Source organism: Podarcis vaucheri (genome assembly GCF_965113315.1).
Source record: "Podarcis vaucheri genome assembly, chromosome: 7".
Taxonomy (NCBI): Eukaryota; Metazoa; Chordata; class Lepidosauria; order Squamata; family Lacertidae; genus Podarcis; species Podarcis vaucheri.
In genome coordinates, this window is record NC_138765.1 from 98,245,526 (window position 1) to 98,263,291 (window position 17,766).

The window sequence follows — 17,766 nt, forward strand, 5'->3', positions numbered from 1 at the left end:
GGAGCTAGGGATGATGGGAGTCAAACGTGGCCTTCCGGCTGTTTGGGGACTACATTTCCCATTATCCCTAACCACTGGTCCTACAAGCTATGGATGATGGGAGTCAAATGTGGCCTTCCGGCTGTTTGGGGACTACAATTCCAATCATCCCTGACCACTGCTCCTGGGAGCTAGGAATTATGCGAGTCAAACACGGCCCTCTAGCTGTTTGGGGATTACAATTCCCATCTTCCCTGACCACTGGTCCTCGGAGCTAGAGATGATGGGAGTCAAACGTGGCCCTCTAGCTGTTTTGGGACTACAATTCCCATCTTCCCTGACCACTGCTCCTGGGAGCTAGAGATGATGGGAGTCAAACGTGGCCCTCTAGCTGTTTGGGGACTACAATTCCCATCTTCCCTGACCACTGCTCCTCGGAGCTAGAGATGATGGGAGTCAAACGTGGCCCTCTAGCTGTTTGGGGACTACAATTCCCACCTTCCCTGACCACTGGTCCTGGGAGCTAGGGATCATGGGAGTCAAAAATGGCCCTCTAGCTGTTTGGGGATTACAATTCCCATCTTCCCTGACCACTGGTCCTCGGAGCTAGAGATGATGGGAGTCAAACGTGGCCCTCTAGCTGTTTTGGGACTACAATTCCCATCTTCCCTGACCACTGCTCCTGGGAGCTAGAGATGATGGGAGTCAAACGTGGCCCTCTAGCTGTTTGGGGACTACAATTCCCATCTTCCCTGACCACTGCTCCTCGGAGCTAGAGATGATGGGAGTCAAACGTGGCCCTCTAGCTGTTTGGGGACTACAATTCCCATCTTCCCTGACCACTGCTCCTGTGAGCTAGGGATGATGGGAGTCAAACGTGGCCTTCCTGTTGTTTGGGGACTACAATTCCCATCTTCCCTGACCACTGCTCCTGGGAGCTAGAGATGATGGGAGTCAAACGTGGCCCTCTAGCTGTTTGGGGACTACAATTCCCATCTTCCCTGACCACTGCTCCTCGGAGCTAGAGATGATGGGAGTCAAACGTGGCCCTCTAGCTGTTTGGGGACTACAATTCCCACCTTCCCTGACCACTGGTCCTGGGAGCTAGGGATCATGGGAGTCAAAAATGGCCCTCTAGCTGTTTGGGGATTACAATTCCCATCTTCCCTGACCACTGGTCCTCGGAGCTAGAGATGATGGGAGTCAAACGTGGCCCTCTAGCTGTTTTGGGACTACAATTCCCATCTTCCCTGACCACTGCTCCTGGGAGCTAGAGATGATGGGAGTCAAACGTGGCCCTCTAGCTGTTTGGGGACTACAATTCCCATCTTCCCTGACCACTGCTCCTCGGAGCTAGAGATGATGGGAGTCAAACGTGGCCCTCTAGCTGTTTGGGGACTACAATTCCCATCTTCCCTGACCACTGCTCCTGTGAGCTAGGGATGATGGGAGTCAAACGTGGCCTTCCTGTTGTTTGGGGACTACAATTCCCATCTTCCCTGACCACTGCTCCTGGGAGCTAGGGATGATGGGAGTCAAACGTGGCCTTCCTGTTGTTTGGGGACTACAATTCCCATCTTCCTTAACCACTGCTCCTGGGAGCTTGGAATGAATGATGGGAGTCAAACGTGGCCCTCTAGCTGTTTGGGGACAACAATTCCCATCTTCCCTGATCACTGCTCCTGGGAGCTAGGGATGATGGGAGTCAAACGTGGCCCTCTAGCTGTTTGGGGACTACAATTCCCATCTTCCCTGACCACTGGTCCTGGGAGCTAGGGATCATGGGAGTCAAACGTGGCACTCTCGCTGTTTGGGGACTACAATTCCCATCTTCCCTGACCACTGCTCCTGGGAGATTATGAGTGATGGGAGTCAAATGTGGCCCTCTAGCTGTTTGGGGACTACAATTCCCATCATCCCTGACCACTGCTCCTGGGAGCTAGGAATGATGGGAGTCAAACGTGGCCTTCCTGCTGTTTCGGGACTACAATTCCCATCTTCCCTGACCACTGCTCCAGGGGGCTGGGGATGATGGGAGTCAAACATGGCCTTCCTGCTGTTTCGGGACTACAATTCCCATTTTCCCTGACCACTGCTCCTGGGAGATAGGGTTGATGGGAATCAAACGTGGCCTTCCGGCTGTTTGGGGACTACAATTCCCATCATCCCTGACCACTGGTCCTACGAGCTAGGGATGATGGGAGTCAAACGTGGCCCTCTAGCTGTTTGGGGACTAAAATTCCCATCTTCCCTGACCACTGCTCCTGGCAGCTAGGGATGATGGGAGTCAAACGTGGCCCTCTAGCTGTTTGGGGACTACAATTCCCATCTTCCTTAACCACTACTCCTGGGAGCTTGGAATGAATGATGGGAGTCAAACGTGGCCCTCTAGCTGTTTGGGGACAACAATTCCCATCTTCCCTGACCACTGGTCCTACAAGCTAGGGATGATGGGAGTCAAATGTGGCCCTCTAGCTCTTTGGGGACTACAATTCCCATCTTCCCTGAACACTGCTCCTGGGAGCTTAAGGGTCATGGGAGTCAAACGTGGCCTTCCGGCTGTTTCGGGACTATAATTCCCATCTTCCCTGACCACTGCTCCTGGGAGCTAGGGATGATGGGAGTCAAACGTGGCCCTCTAGCTGTTTGGGGACTACAATTCCCATCTTCCCTGACCACTGGTCCTGGGAGCTAGGGATCATGGGAGTCAAACGTGGCACTCTCGCTGTTTGGGGACTACAATTCCCATCTTCCCTGACCACTGCTCCTGGGAGCTTATGAGTGATGGGAGTCAAATGTGGCCCTCTAGCTGTTTGGGGACTACAATTCCCATCATCCCTGACCACTGCTCCTGGGAGCTAGGAATGATTCGAGTCAAACGTGGCCCTCCAGCAGTTTGGGGACTACAATTACCATCATCCCTGACCACTGGTCCTATGAGCTAGGGATGATGGGAGTCAAACGTGGCCCTCCAGCGGTTTGGGGACTACAATTACCATCATCCCTGACCACTGGTCCTATGAGCTAGGGATGATGGGAGTCAAACATGGCCCTCCAGCAGTTTGGGGACTACAATTACCATCATCCCTGACCACTGGTCCTATGAGCTAGGGATGATGGGAGTCAAACATGGCCCTCCAGCGGTTTGGGGACTACAATTACCATCATCCCTGACCACTGGTCCTATGAGCTAGGGATGATGGGAGTCAAACATGGCCCTCCAGCAGTTTGAGGACTACAACTCCCATCTTCCCTGACCACTGGACCTATGAGCTAGGGATGATGGGAATCAAACGTGGCCTTCCGGCTGTTTGGGGACTACAATTCCCACCATCCCTGACCACTGCTCCTGGGAGCTAGGGATGATGGGAGTCAAACGTGGCCTTCCGGCTGTTTGGGGACTACAATTCCCATCATCCCTGACCACTGCTCCTGGGAGCTAGGGATGAGGGGAGTCAAACACGGCCTTCCAGCTTTTTGGGGACTACAATTCCCATCTTCCCTGACCGCTGCTCCTGGGAGCTAGGGATGATGGGAGTCAAACGTGGCCTTCCGGCTGTTTGGAGACTACAATTCCCATTTTCCCTGACCACTGCTCCTGGGAGCTAGGGATGATGGGAGTCAAACATGGCCCTCCAGCTGTTTGGGGACTACAATTCCCATCATCCCTGACCACTGCTCCTGGGGGCTGGGGATGATGGGAGTCAAACGTGGACTTCCGGCTGTTTGGGGACTACATTTCCCATCATCTGTGACCACTGGTTCTACGAGGAAGGGATGATGGGAATCAAACGTGGCCTTCCGGCTGTTTGGGGACTACAATTCCAATCATCCCTGACCACTGGTCCTACGAGTTAGGGATGATGGGAGTCAAACATGGCTTTCCTGCTGTTTCGGGACTACAATTCCCATTTTCCCTGACCACTGCTCCTGGGAGATAGGGATGATGGGAGTCAAACGTGGACTTCCGGCTGTTTGGGGACTACAATTCCCATCTTCCCTGACCACTGGTCCTACAAGCTAGGGATGATGGGAGTCAAACGTGGCCCTCTAGCTGTTTGGGGACTACAATTCCCATCTTCCCTGACCGCTTGTCCTGGGAGCTAGGGATGATGGGAGTCAAACATGGCCCTCTAGATGTTTGGGGACTACAATTCCCATCATCCCTGACCACTGTTCCTGGGAGTTAGGAATGAATGATGGGAGTCAAACGTGGCCCTCTAGCTGTTTGGGGACTACAATTCCCATCTTCCCTGACCACTGGTCCTGGGAGTTAGGAATGAATGATGGGAGTCAAACGTGGCCCTCTAGATGTTTGGGGACTACAATTCCCATCATCCCTGACCACTGTTCCTGGGAGTTAGGAATGAATGATGGGAGTCAAACGTGGCCCTCTAGCTGTTTGGGGACTACAATTCCCATCTTCCCTGACCACTGGTCCTACGAGCTAGGGATGATGGGAGTCAAACATGGCCTTCTGACTGTTTCGGGACTACAATTCCCAGCTTCCTTAACCACTACTCAAAGGAGCTAGGGATGATGGGAGTCAAATGTGGCCCTCTAGCTGCTTTGGAGACTACAATTCCCATCTTCCCTGACCACTGCTCCTGGGAGCTAGGGATCATGGGAGTCAAACGTGGCCCTCTAGCTGTTTGGGGACTACAATTCCCATCTTCCCTGACCATTGGTCCTACGAGCTAGGGATGATGGGAGTCAAACGTGGTCTTCCGGCTGTTTGGGGACTACAATTCCCATCTTCCCTGACCACTGGTCCTACAAGCTAGGAATGAATGATGGGAGTCAAACGTGGCCTTCCGGCTGTTTGGGGACTACAATTCCCCTCTTTCTTAACCACTGCTCCTGTGAGCTAGGAATTAATGATGGGAGTCAAACGTGGCCCTCCAGCAGTTTGGGGACTAGAATTACCATCATCCCTGACCACTGGTCCTATGAGCTAGAGATGATGGGAGTCAAACGTGGCCCTCTAGCTGTTTGGGGACTACAATTCCCATCTTCCCTGACCACTGCTCCTCGGAGCTAGAGATGATGGGAGTCAAACGTGGCCCTCTAGCTGTTTGGGGACTACAATTCCCATCTTCCCTGACCACTGCTCCTGTGAGCTAGGGATGATGGGAGTCAAACGTGGCCTTCCTGTTGTTTGGGGACTACAATTCCCATCTTCCCTGACCACTGCTCCTGGGAGCTAGAGATGATGGGAGTCAAACGTGGCCCTCTAGCTGTTTGGGGACTACAATTCCCATCTTCCCTGACCACTGCTCCTCGGAGCTAGAGATGATGGGAGTCAAACGTGGCCCTCTAGCTGTTTGGGGACTACAATTCCCACCTTCCCTGACCACTGGTCCTGGGAGCTAGGGATCATGGGAGTCAAAAATGGCCCTCTAGCTGTTTGGGGATTACAATTCCCATCTTCCCTGACCACTGGTCCTCGGAGCTAGAGATGATGGGAGTCAAACGTGGCCCTCTAGCTGTTTTGGGACTACAATTCCCATCTTCCCTGACCACTGCTCCTGGGAGCTAGAGATGATGGGAGTCAAACGTGGCCCTCTAGCTGTTTGGGGACTACAATTCCCATCTTCCCTGACCACTGCTCCTCGGAGCTAGAGATGATGGGAGTCAAACGTGGCCCTCTAGCTGTTTGGGGACTACAATTCCCATCTTCCCTGACCACTGCTCCTGTGAGCTAGGGATGATGGGAGTCAAACGTGGCCTTCCTGTTGTTTGGGGACTACAATTCCCATCTTCCCTGACCACTGCTCCTGGGAGCTAGGGATGATGGGAGTCAAACGTGGCCTTCCTGTTGTTTGGGGACTACAATTCCCATCTTCCTTAACCACTGCTCCTGGGAGCTTGGAATGAATGATGGGAGTCAAACGTGGCCCTCTAGCTGTTTGGGGACAACAATTCCCATCTTCCCTGATCACTGCTCCTGGGAGCTAGGGATGATGGGAGTCAAACGTGGCCCTCTAGCTGTTTGGGGACTACAATTCCCATCTTCCCTGACCACTGGTCCTGGGAGCTAGGGATCATGGGAGTCAAACGTGGCACTCTCGCTGTTTGGGGACTACAATTCCCATCTTCCCTGACCACTGCTCCTGGGAGATTATGAGTGATGGGAGTCAAATGTGGCCCTCTAGCTGTTTGGGGACTACAATTCCCATCATCCCTGACCACTGCTCCTGGGAGCTAGGAATGATGGGAGTCAAACGTGGCCTTCCTGCTGTTTCGGGACTACAATTCCCATCTTCCCTGACCACTGCTCCAGGGGGCTGTGGATGATGGGAGTCAAACATGGCCTTCCTGCTGTTTCGGGACTACAATTCCCATTTTCCCTGACCACTGCTCCTGGGAGATAGGGATGATGGGAATCAAACGTGGCCTTCCGGCTGTTTGGGGACTACAATTCCCATCATCCCTGACCACTGGTCCTACGAGCTAGGGATGATGGGAGTCAAACGTGGCCCTCTAGCTGTTTGGGGACTAAAATTCCCATCTTCCCTGACCACTGCTCCTGGCAGCTAGGGATGATGGGAGTCAAACGTGGCCCTCTAGCTGTTTGGGGACTACAATTCCCATCTTCCTTAACCACTACTCCTGGGAGCTTGGAATGAATGATGGGAGTCAAACGTGGCCCTCTAGCTGTTTGGGGACAACAATTCCCATCTTCCCTGACCACTGGTCCTACAAGCTAGGGATGATGGGAGTCAAATGTGGCCCTCTAGCTCTTTGGGGACTACAATTCCCATCTTCCCTGAACACTGCTCCTGGGAGCTTAAGGGTCATGGGAGTCAAACGTGGCCTTCCGGCTGTTTCGGGACTATAATTCCCATCTTCCCTGACCACTGCTCCTGGGAGCTAGGGATGATGGGAGTCAAACGTGGCCCTCTAGCTGTTTGGGGACTACAATTCCCATCTTCCCTGACCACTGGTCCTGGGAGCTAGGGATCATGGGAGTCAAACGTGGCACTCTCGCTGTTTGGGGACTACAATTCCCATCTTCCCTGACCACTGCTCCTGGGAGCTTATGAGTGATGGGAGTCAAATGTGGCCCTCTAGCTGTTTGGGGACTACAATTCCCATCATCCCTGACCACTGCTCCTGGGAGCTAGGAATGATTCGAGTCAAACGTGGCCCTCCAGCAGTTTGGGGACTACAATTACCATCATCCCTGACCACTGGTCCTATGAGCTAGGGATGATGGGAGTCAAACGTGGCCCTCCAGCGGTTTGGGGACTACAATTACCATCATCCCTGACCACTGGTCCTATGAGCTAGGGATGATGGGAGTCAAACATGGCCCTCCAGCAGTTTGGGGACTACAATTACCATCATCCCTGACCACTGGTCCTATGAGCTAGGGATGATGGGAGTCAAACATGGCCCTCCAGCGGTTTGGGGACTACAATTACCATCATCCCTGACCACTGGTCCTATGAGCTAGGGATGATGGGAGTCAAACATGGCCCTCCAGCAGTTTGAGGACTACAACTCCCATCTTCCCTGACCACTGGACCTATGAGCTAGGGATGATGGGAATCAAACGTGGCCTTCCGGCTGTTTGGGGACTACAATTCCCACCATCCCTGACCACTGCTCCTGGGAGCTAGGGATGATGGGAGTCAAACGTGGCCTTCCGGCTGTTTGGGGACTACAATTCCCATCATCCCTGACCACTGCTCCTGGGAGCTAGGGATGAGGGGAGTCAAACACGGCCTTCCAGCTTTTTGGGGACTACAATTCCCATCTTCCCTGACCGCTGCTCCTGGGAGCTAGGGATGATGGGAGTCAAACGTGGCCTTCCGGCTGTTTGGAGACTACAATTCCCATTTTCCCTGACCACTGCTCCTGGGAGCTAGGGATGATGGGAGTCAAACATGGCCCTCCAGCTGTTTGGGGACTACAATTCCCATCATCCCTGACCACTGCTCCTGGGGGCTGGGGATGATGGGAGTCAAACGTGGACTTCCGGCTGTTTGGGGACTACATTTCCCATCATCTGTGACCACTGGTTCTACGAGGAAGGGATGATGGGAATCAAACGTGGCCTTCCGGCTGTTTGGGGACTACAATTCCAATCATCCCTGACCACTGGTCCTACGAGTTAGGGATGATGGGAGTCAAACATGGCTTTCCTGCTGTTTCGGGACTACAATTCCCATTTTCCCTGACCACTGCTCCTGGGAGATAGGGATGATGGGAGTCAAACGTGGACTTCCGGCTGTTTGGGGACTACAATTCCCATCTTCCCTGACCACTGGTCCTACAAGCTAGGGATGATGGGAGTCAAACGTGGCCCTCTAGCTGTTTGGGGACTACAATTCCCATCTTCCCTGACCGCTTGTCCTGGGAGCTAGGGATGATGGGAGTCAAACATGGCCCTCTAGATGTTTGGGGACTACAATTCCCATCATCCCTGACCACTGTTCCTGGGAGTTAGGAATGAATGATGGGAGTCAAACGTGGCCCTCTAGCTGTTTGGGGACTACAATTCCCATCTTCCCTGACCACTGGTCCTGGGAGTTAGGAATGAATGATGGGAGTCAAACGTGGCCCTCTAGATGTTTGGGGACTACAATTCCCATCATCCCTGACCACTGTTCCTGGGAGTTAGGAATGAATGATGGGAGTCAAACGTGGCCCTCTAGCTGTTTGGGGACTACAATTCCCATCTTCCCTGACCACTGGTCCTACGAGCTAGGGATGATGGGAGTCAAACATGGCCTTCTGACTGTTTCGGGACTACAATTCCCAGCTTCCTTAACCACTACTCAAAGGAGCTAGGGATGATGGGAGTCAAATGTGGCCCTCTAGCTGCTTTGGAGACTACAATTCCCATCTTCCCTGACCACTGCTCCTGGGAGCTAGGGATCATGGGAGTCAAACGTGGCCCTCTAGCTGTTTGGGGACTACAATTCCCATCTTCCCTGACCATTGGTCCTACGAGCTAGGGATGATGGGAGTCAAACGTGGTCTTCCGGCTGTTTGGGGACTACAATTCCCATCTTCCCTGACCACTGGTCCTACAAGCTAGGAATGAATGATGGGAGTCAAACGTGGCCTTCCGGCTGTTTGGGGACTACAATTCCCCTCTTTCTTAACCACTGCTCCTGTGAGCTAGGAATTAATGATGGGAGTCAAATGTGGCCCTCTAGCTGTTTGGGGACTACAATTACCATCATCCCTGACCACTGCTCCTGGGAGCTAGGAATGATTCGAGTCAAACGTGGCCCTCCAGCAGTTTGGGGACTAGAATTACCATCATCCCTGACCACTGGTCCTATGAGCTAGGGATGATGGGAGTCAAACGTGGCCCTCCAGCGGTTTGGGGACTACAATTACCATCATCCCTGACCACTGGTCCTATGAGTTAGGGATGATGGGAGTCAAACATGGCCCTTCAGCAGTTTGAGGACTACAATTCCCATCTTCCCTGACCACTGCTCCTGGGAGCTAGGGATGATTGGAGTCAAACGTGGACTTCCGGCTGTTTGGGGACTACATTTCCCATCATCTCTGACCATTGGTTCTACGAGGAAGGGATGATGGGAATCAAACGTGGCCTTCCGGCTGTTTGGGGACTACAATTCCCATCATCCCTGACCACTGCTCCTAGGAGCTAGAGATGATGGGAGTCAAACGTGGCCTTCCGGCTGTTTGGGGACTACAATTCCCATCATCCCTGACCGCTGCTCCTGGGAGCTAGGGATGATGGGAGTCAGATGTGGCCCTCTAGCTGTTTGGGGACTACAATTCCCATCATCCCTGACCGCTGCTCCTGGGAGCTAGGGATGAGGGGAGTCAAACACGGCCTTCCAGCTTTTTGGGGACTACAATTCCCATCTTCCCTGACCGCTGCTCCTGGGAGCTAGGGATGATGGGAGTCAAATGTGGCCTTCCGGCTGTTTGGAGACTACAATTCCCATTTTCCCTGACCACTGCTCCTGGGAGCTAGGGATGATGGGAGTCAAACATGGCCCTCCAGCTGTTTGGGGACTACAATTCCCATCATCCCTGACCGCTGGTCCTGGGAGCTAGGGATGATGGGAGTCAAACGTGGCTCTCTAGATGTTTGGGGACTACAATTCCCATCTTCCCTGACCACTGCTCCTGGGAGCTAGGGATGATGGGAGTCAAATGTGGCCCTCTAGCTGTTTGGGGACTACAATTCCCATCTTCCCTGACCACTGGTCCTACGAGCTAGGGATGATGGGAGTCAAACGCGGCCCTCTAGCTGTTTGGGGACTACAATTCCCATCTTCCGTGACCACTGATCCTACGAGCTAGGGATGATGGGAGTCAAATATGGCCCTCTAGATGTTTGGGGACTACAATTCCCATCATCCCTGACCACTGCTCCTGGGAGTTATGAATGAATGATGGGAGTAAACGTGGCCTTCCGGCTGTTTGGGGACTACAATTCCCATCTTCCCTGACCACTGGTCCTGGGAGCTAGGGATGATGGGAGTCAAACGTGGCCCTCTCGCTGTTTGGGGACTACAATTCCCATCATCCCTGACCACTGGTCCTGGGAGCTAGGGATGATGGGAGTCAAACGTGGCCCTCTAGCTGTTTGGGGACTACAATTCCCATCTTCCCTGACCACTGGTCCTACGAGCTAGGGATGATGGGAGTCAAACATGGCCTTCTGACTGTTTGGGGACTACAATTCCCAGCTTCCTTAACCACTACTCAAAGGAGCTAGGGATGATGGGAGTCAAATGTGGCCCTCTAGCTGCTTTGGAGACTACAATTCCCATCATCCCTAACCATTGCTCCTGTGAGCTAGGAATTAATGATGGGAGTCAAATGTGGCCCTCTGGCTGTTTGGGGACTACAATTCCCATCTTCCCTGACCACTGCTCCTGGGAGCTAGGAATGATTCGAGTCAAAGGTGGCCCTCCAGCAGTTTGGGGACTACAATTACCATCATCCCTGACCACTGGTCCTATGAGCTAGGGATGATGGGAGTCAAACGTGGCCCTCCAGCGGTTTGGGGACTACAATTACCATCATCCCTGACCACTGGTCCTATGAGCTAGGGATGATGGGAGTCAAACATGGCCCTCCAGCAGTTTGGGGACTACAATTACCATCATCCCTGACCACTGGTCCTATGAGCTAAGGATGATGGGAGTCAAACATGGCCCTACAGCTGTTTGGGGACTACAATTACCATCATCCCTGACCACTGGTCCTATGAGCTAGGGATGATGGGAGTCAAACATGGCCCTCCAGAAGTTTGGGGACTACAACTCCCATCTTCCCTGACCACTGGTCCTGGGAACTACGGATGATGGGAGTCAAACATGGCCTTCCTGCTGTTTCGGGATTACAATTCCCATCTGCCCTGACCACTGGTCCTGGGAGCTAGGGATGATGGGAGTCAAACGTGGCCTTCCGGCTGTTTGGGGACTACAATTCCCATCTTCCCTGACCACTGCTCCTCGGAGCTAGGAATGAATGATGGGAGTCAAACGTGGCCTTCCGGCTGTTTGGGGACTACAATTCCCATCTTCCTTAACCACTGCTCCTGTGAGCTAGGAATTAATGATGGGAGTCAAACATGGCCCTCTAGCTGTTTGGGGACTACAATTCCCATCTTCCCTGAGACTGCTCCTGGGAGCTAGGAATGATTCGAGTCAAACGTGGCCCTCCAGCAGTTTGGGGACTACAATTACCATCATCCCTGACCACTGGTCCTATGAGCTAGGGATGATGGGAGTCAAACATGGCCCTCCAGCAGTTTGGGGACTACAACTCCCATCTTCCCTGACCACTGGTCCTGGGAGCTACGGATGATGGGAGTCAAACATGGCCTTCCTGCTGTTTCGGGACTACAATTCCCATTTTCCCTGACCACTGCTCCTGGGAGCTAGGGATGATGGGAGTCAAACGTGGACTTCCGGCTGTTTGGGGACTACATTTCCCACCATCTCTGACCACTGGTTCTACGAGGAACGGATGATGGGAATCAAACGTGGCCTTCCGGATGTTTGGGGACTACAATTCCCATCATCCCTGACCACTGCTCCTAGGAGCTAGGGATGATGGGAGTCAAACGTGGCCTTCCGGCTGTTTGGGGACTACAATTCCCATCTTCCCTGACCACTGCTCCTGGGAGCTAGGGGTGATGGGAGTCAAATGTGGCCCTCTAGCTGTTTGGGGACTACAATTCCCATCTTCCCTGACCGCTGGTCCTGGGAGCTAGGGATGATGGGAGTCAAACATGGTACTCTAGTTTGGGGACTACAATTCCCATCTTCCCTGATCACTGCTCCTGGGAGCTAGGGATGATGGGAGTCAAATATGGCCCTCTAGATGTTTGGGGACTACAATTCCCATCATCCCTAACCACTGCTCCTGGGAGTTATGAATGAATGATGGGAGTCAAACGTGGCCTTCTGACTGTTTGGGGACTACAATTCCCAGCTTCCCTAACCACTGCTCCTAGGAGCTAGGGATGATGGGAGTCAAACGTGGCCCTCTAGCTGTTTGGGGACTACAATTCCCATCTTCCCTGACCACTGGTCCTGGGAGTTAGGGATGAAGGATGGGAGTCAAACGTGGCCTTCCGGCTGTTTGGGGATTACAATTCCCATCATTCCTGACCACTGCTCCTGGGAGCTAGGGATGATGGGAGTCAAACATGGCCTTCTGACTGTTTGGGGACTACAATTCCCATCTTCCCTGACCGCTGGTCCTGGGAGTTAGGGATGATGGGAGTCAAACGTGGCCCTCCAGCTGTTTGGGGACTACAATTCCCATCTTCCCTGACCACTGGTCCTGGGAGCTAGGGATGATGGGAGTCAAACGTGGCCCTCTAGCTGTTTGGGGACTACAATTCCCATCTTCCCTGACCACTGGTCCTGGGAGTTAGGGATGAAGGATGGGAGTCAAACGTGGCCTTCCGGCTGTTTGGGGATTACAATTCCCATCATTCCTGACCACTGCTCCTGGGAGCTAGGGATGATGGGAGTCAAACATGGCCTTCTGACTGTTTGGGGACTACAATTCCCATCTTCCCTGACCGCTGGTCCTGGGAGTTAGGGATGATGGGAGTCAAACGTGGCCCTCTAGCTTTTTGGGGACTACAATTCCCATCTTCCCTGACCGCTGGTCCTGGGAGCTAGGGATGATGGGAGTCAAACGTGGCCCTCCAGCTGTTTGGGGACTACAATTCCCATCTTCCCTGCCCACTGGTCCTCGGAGCTAGGGATGATGGGAGTCAAACGTGGCCCTCTAGCTGTTTGGGGACTACAATTCCCATCTTCCTTAACCACTGCTTTGCAGATAAAATCGCTCAGATTCGGGAAGAAGTAGACTCCACCGTGGGAGCAGGGCCGGGGCGGGAGAGTGCTAGAGTTCTGTCTAGTCAAGTTGAGTGGGATCAATTCCAATCTGTTACCTCCGAGGATGTGGACAGGCTGCTTGGACGAGTGAAACCAGCCACCTGTCTCCTGGATCCTTGCCCATCCTGGCTTATAAAAGCTAGCCGGGAAGGACTGGGCGATGGGCTTCGTGGGGTGGTGAATGCTTCCCTCCGTGAGGGAGCCTTCCCAGACCCGCTGAAAGAGGCGGTCATTAAACCGCTTCTTAAAAAACCATCTTTAGATGCGGCCACGATGGCCAACTATTGCCCAGTCTCAAATCTTCCATTCTTGGGCAAGGTGATTGAGCGAGTGGTTGCTGAACAACTCCAGGCACGCCTGGAAGAAGCGGACCATTTGGATCCCTTCCAATCGGGATTCAGGCCTCATCATGGGACTGAAACTGCCTTGGTCACACTGGTTGATGATCTCTGGCGGGCTAGGGACAAAGGTGAGAGCTGTTTCCTAGTTCTGCTGGATCTCTCAGCGGCGTTCGATACCATCGACCATAGCATCCTTCTGGACTGTCTGGAGGGGCTGGGAGCTGGGGGCACTGTCATACAGTGGTTCCGCTCCTTCCTCCTGGGCCGTGTTCAGAAAGTGGTGGGGGGGGATGAGTGTTCAGACCCCTGGGCTCTCACTTGTGGGGTGCCTCAGGGTTCTGTCCTCTCCCCCATGCTTTTCAACATCTACATGCAGCCGCTGGGAGAGATCATCAGGGGGTTTGGGCTGGGTATTCATCAGTATGCAGATGATACCCAGCTCTACCTTTCTTTCAAATCAAAACCAGTGAAGGCGGTGAAGGTCCTGTGTGAGTGTCTGGAGGCAGTTGGAGGATGGATGGCGGCAAACAGATTGAGATTGAATCCTGACAAGACAGAAGTACTGTTTCTGGGGGACAGGAGGCGGGCAGGTGTGGGGGATTCCCTGGTCCTGAATGGGGTAACCGTGCCCCTGAAGGACCAGGTGCGCAGCCTGGGAGTCATTTTGGACTCACAGCTGTCCATGGAGGCGCAGGTTAACTCTGTGTCCAGGGCAGCTGTGTACCAGCTCCATCTGGTACACAGGCTGAGACCCTATCTGCCTGCGGACTGCCTCGCCAGAGTGGTGCATGCTCTGGTTATCTCCCGCTTGGACTACTGCAATGCGCTCTACGTGGGGCTACCTTTGAAGGTGACTCGGAAACTACAACTAATCCAGAATGCAGCAGCCAGACTGGTGACTGGGAGCGGCCGTCGAGACCATATAACACCGGTCTTGAAAGACCTACATTGGCTCCCAGTACGTTTCCGAGCACAATTCAAAGTGTTGGTGCTGACCTTGAAAGCCCTAAACGGCTTCGGTCCAGTATATCTGAAGGAGCATCTCCACCCCCATTGTTCTACCCGGACACTGAGGTCCAGCACCAAGGGCCTTCTGGCGGTTCCCTCACTGCGAGAAGCCAAGTTACAGGGAACCAGGCAGAGGGCCTTCTCGGTAGTGGCGCCCTCCCTGTGGAACGCCCTCCCACCAGATGTCAAAGAGAACAACAACCACCAGACTTTTAGAAGACATCTGAAGGCAGCCCTGTTTAGGGAAGCTTTTAATGTTTGAGGTATCATAGTATTTTAATATTCTTTTGGAAGCCGCCCAGAGTGGCTCTGCATCAGTGCGCCCCCCCCCCTGCGGGGCCTCAGGCTGCTATCCGCAGCGTGGGGAGCCTTGTGGGGAACTCCTGCAAGGCTCCCCACGCTGCGGATGTCTGCCTGGCGAGGGGGGGCGCTCTGCTTCAGGGCACCCCGCCCGCCGAGCGGTAGGCTGCTATCCGCAGCCTAGACACCCCTGCCGGACCTCCCGCAGAGCTGCCTAGGCTGCGGATGTGTTCCTGAAGCCCGGAGAGCGAGAGGGGTCGGTGCGCACTGACCCCTCTCGCTCTCCAAGCTTCAGCAAAAGCCTGCATTCGCCCCATAGGACGCACCCAGATTTCCCCTTCATTTTTGGAGGGGGAAAAGTGCGTCCTATAGGGTGAAAAATACGGTAAGTTATTTTTGAGTCCCTTTTTAATGCATGGTCTCCCCAGCAAGCTCTCTGCAGCGCTACCATACTGCAAATAGCCAACAAAAATATTTGAATAAAATACAAGATTAAACACGGATAATGGATGGATAAAAACTGATAATTAAAACAGATAAGAACTAAAAAACAAACCAAGACACACAGTTAAAACAACTGTAAGAGCATAAGAACTAAAAGACTTGCAGTTAAAACAATTGTAAGAGGCTGCAGAGTAGAAGCCTCTGAAATAGAGGACAACTCACAACATTAGAAACTGCTGTGCAAATATGGTTAAAACAGACATTTGAAAACAATGCAAAAGAATAAATTTAGAAACAATGTTGTAGTAAAGGGGCTCTGGCCACTCACCCCTCCCTCACCTGCCCTTACCCTCCACCTGGGTCAGGTTTCTGGAACGGAGGCCGGCAGCCACTTACTTTTTGACAAGACAAAACGCCACAGAAATGGTAATGCTGCCCCCACTCCCTCGTCTCAGGGCACCCGGAGGCACAGTCCAAGGGAGAAGACTATGCTCCTTTGTTACCGGTTGCCCCACTCTGCAAGCTGCTTCCACAAACCTGCAGGCAGAAATTCATCAGGTATAGCGTAACCAAGTACCGTATTTTTCGCTCTATAGGACGCACTTTTCCCCCTCCAAAAATGAAGGGGGGATGTGTGTGCGTCCTACGGAGCGAATGTAGGCTCCTTGGCTTCGCGGCAGCGCGCCTGAGGCCTCCAGCTTTGCTCAAGGGGCGCTGCGCCTTCTCCCTCTCTCCCTGTGAAGGAGAGGCACTGCGCAGAGAGAGAGAAGGGGCAGCACCTCTTCAGCGATGTGCCTGTCCTGGCTTCTGCCTTAGCCCTGCGCAGCCTCTTCGGGCAGGGGGAGCCTTCATCCCGCTGCCCTGAAGAGGCTTGGCGCGGCTATCCCAGAAGCCAGATCCCTCTTGCTGTTCTGGCTTCTGGGGTTCAGAATAATTTTTTCTTGTTTTCTGCTTCCCAAAACTAGGTGCGCCCCATGGTCCGGAGCGCCCTATGGTGCGAAAAATACAGTAGTCAGGCGTTGAACTTAGATTTTCCCTCAGATTGGCACATAAGACAAAAGAAAGTTTCTATTTAAAATTTTTATTTTAAAAAACACAAAGTTAACATGCTTAAAAAGCAGGCACATAAAATAAAATATAGACATTGTTTAGTATAGCTAACTGAGATACTCACTTCTAAGAACAAAACAGAGATAGGATAGTTTCAAAGTCCTTCAGTGGATCCGCATTACAAAGTCAGCAGGAATCTCCAGTACAAAGAGACACAGGGCAGCTGCCAGCAAGGTGGTACGCGAATGGCAGGTTGCAGAGCGCGCTTTCTCAGTCGTTCTTAGGATCTTTATTCACAAATCTCACGTGGAAACAGAACCCAGACCCAATCACAATTCTTGATTACATTCAAATTCACCAATGACCAGCTTATGGGCTAACAATTTTAACTTGTGACAGCTGAGCTCATTAAGTTCCCAGAACCGGGATCAAAGGGCTCACCCCTTTCCTCGGATGTTTCACAGATGCACATTCCCAGGTAATGAAAAGACTGATAACAACACTAGGTGGGTGTGAATAGCTGGAGCCCCAGGTGTCAAGCCCCCAAATCAAACTAGAGAACTTCCTTCCTAAGATAACAATTTACACATTTGGAGACTGTCGGTCTGCAGGGTTAAAGCAACAGACCTCTTTCCCATAACTCTTGTGGCTTTTTGATTACCCACAATACTCTGCTCCTTTCTTGACCAAAGTTTGAAATCCTTAACTTCACTACACCCTCCCCTCTAAGATGAAATTACAGGGGTAAGTCCCTAAATTCCATCAAAACAGTGTACAAACTGATGTAAACATTTCCAGCTTCAGTGGTTAAGCAGCCTTTTAAAGAAAAAATCACTAGCAGCACACTCAAACTGATCTTCCCAGAACTAGGGGTGTTGCACAAATAACTCATCCTGGGTCAGTACCGCAGGCACAGTAAAAAAGCTGTGAAATAACAAAAAACTTCCTAGCCGATGTTCTGGACAGGATAGACAAGGATAACACATCAAAAGTACCTTTAGCCTGTTTGTACCCTTCTAGGAAGTCTAAGTGCACAAAGGCTACCTGTGTTCAACTTCCAAAAGGAGTTAACAAAGAAAATTCAAGTTCCACATACATTTTCACAGTATTAGCATGATGTTCTCTAAAAGAATTAGGCACCTTTTGGTATTTCTCTTGATAAAGCACAGGACTTAGCTTGGCCTCAGATGTACTAAGGCCAGGCCAGTAAACGACTCGCTTAGGGGGGAGACTGGTAAGATTTAAAGTTACAGCCCAGTCTCCTTTCTCTCTCTCAT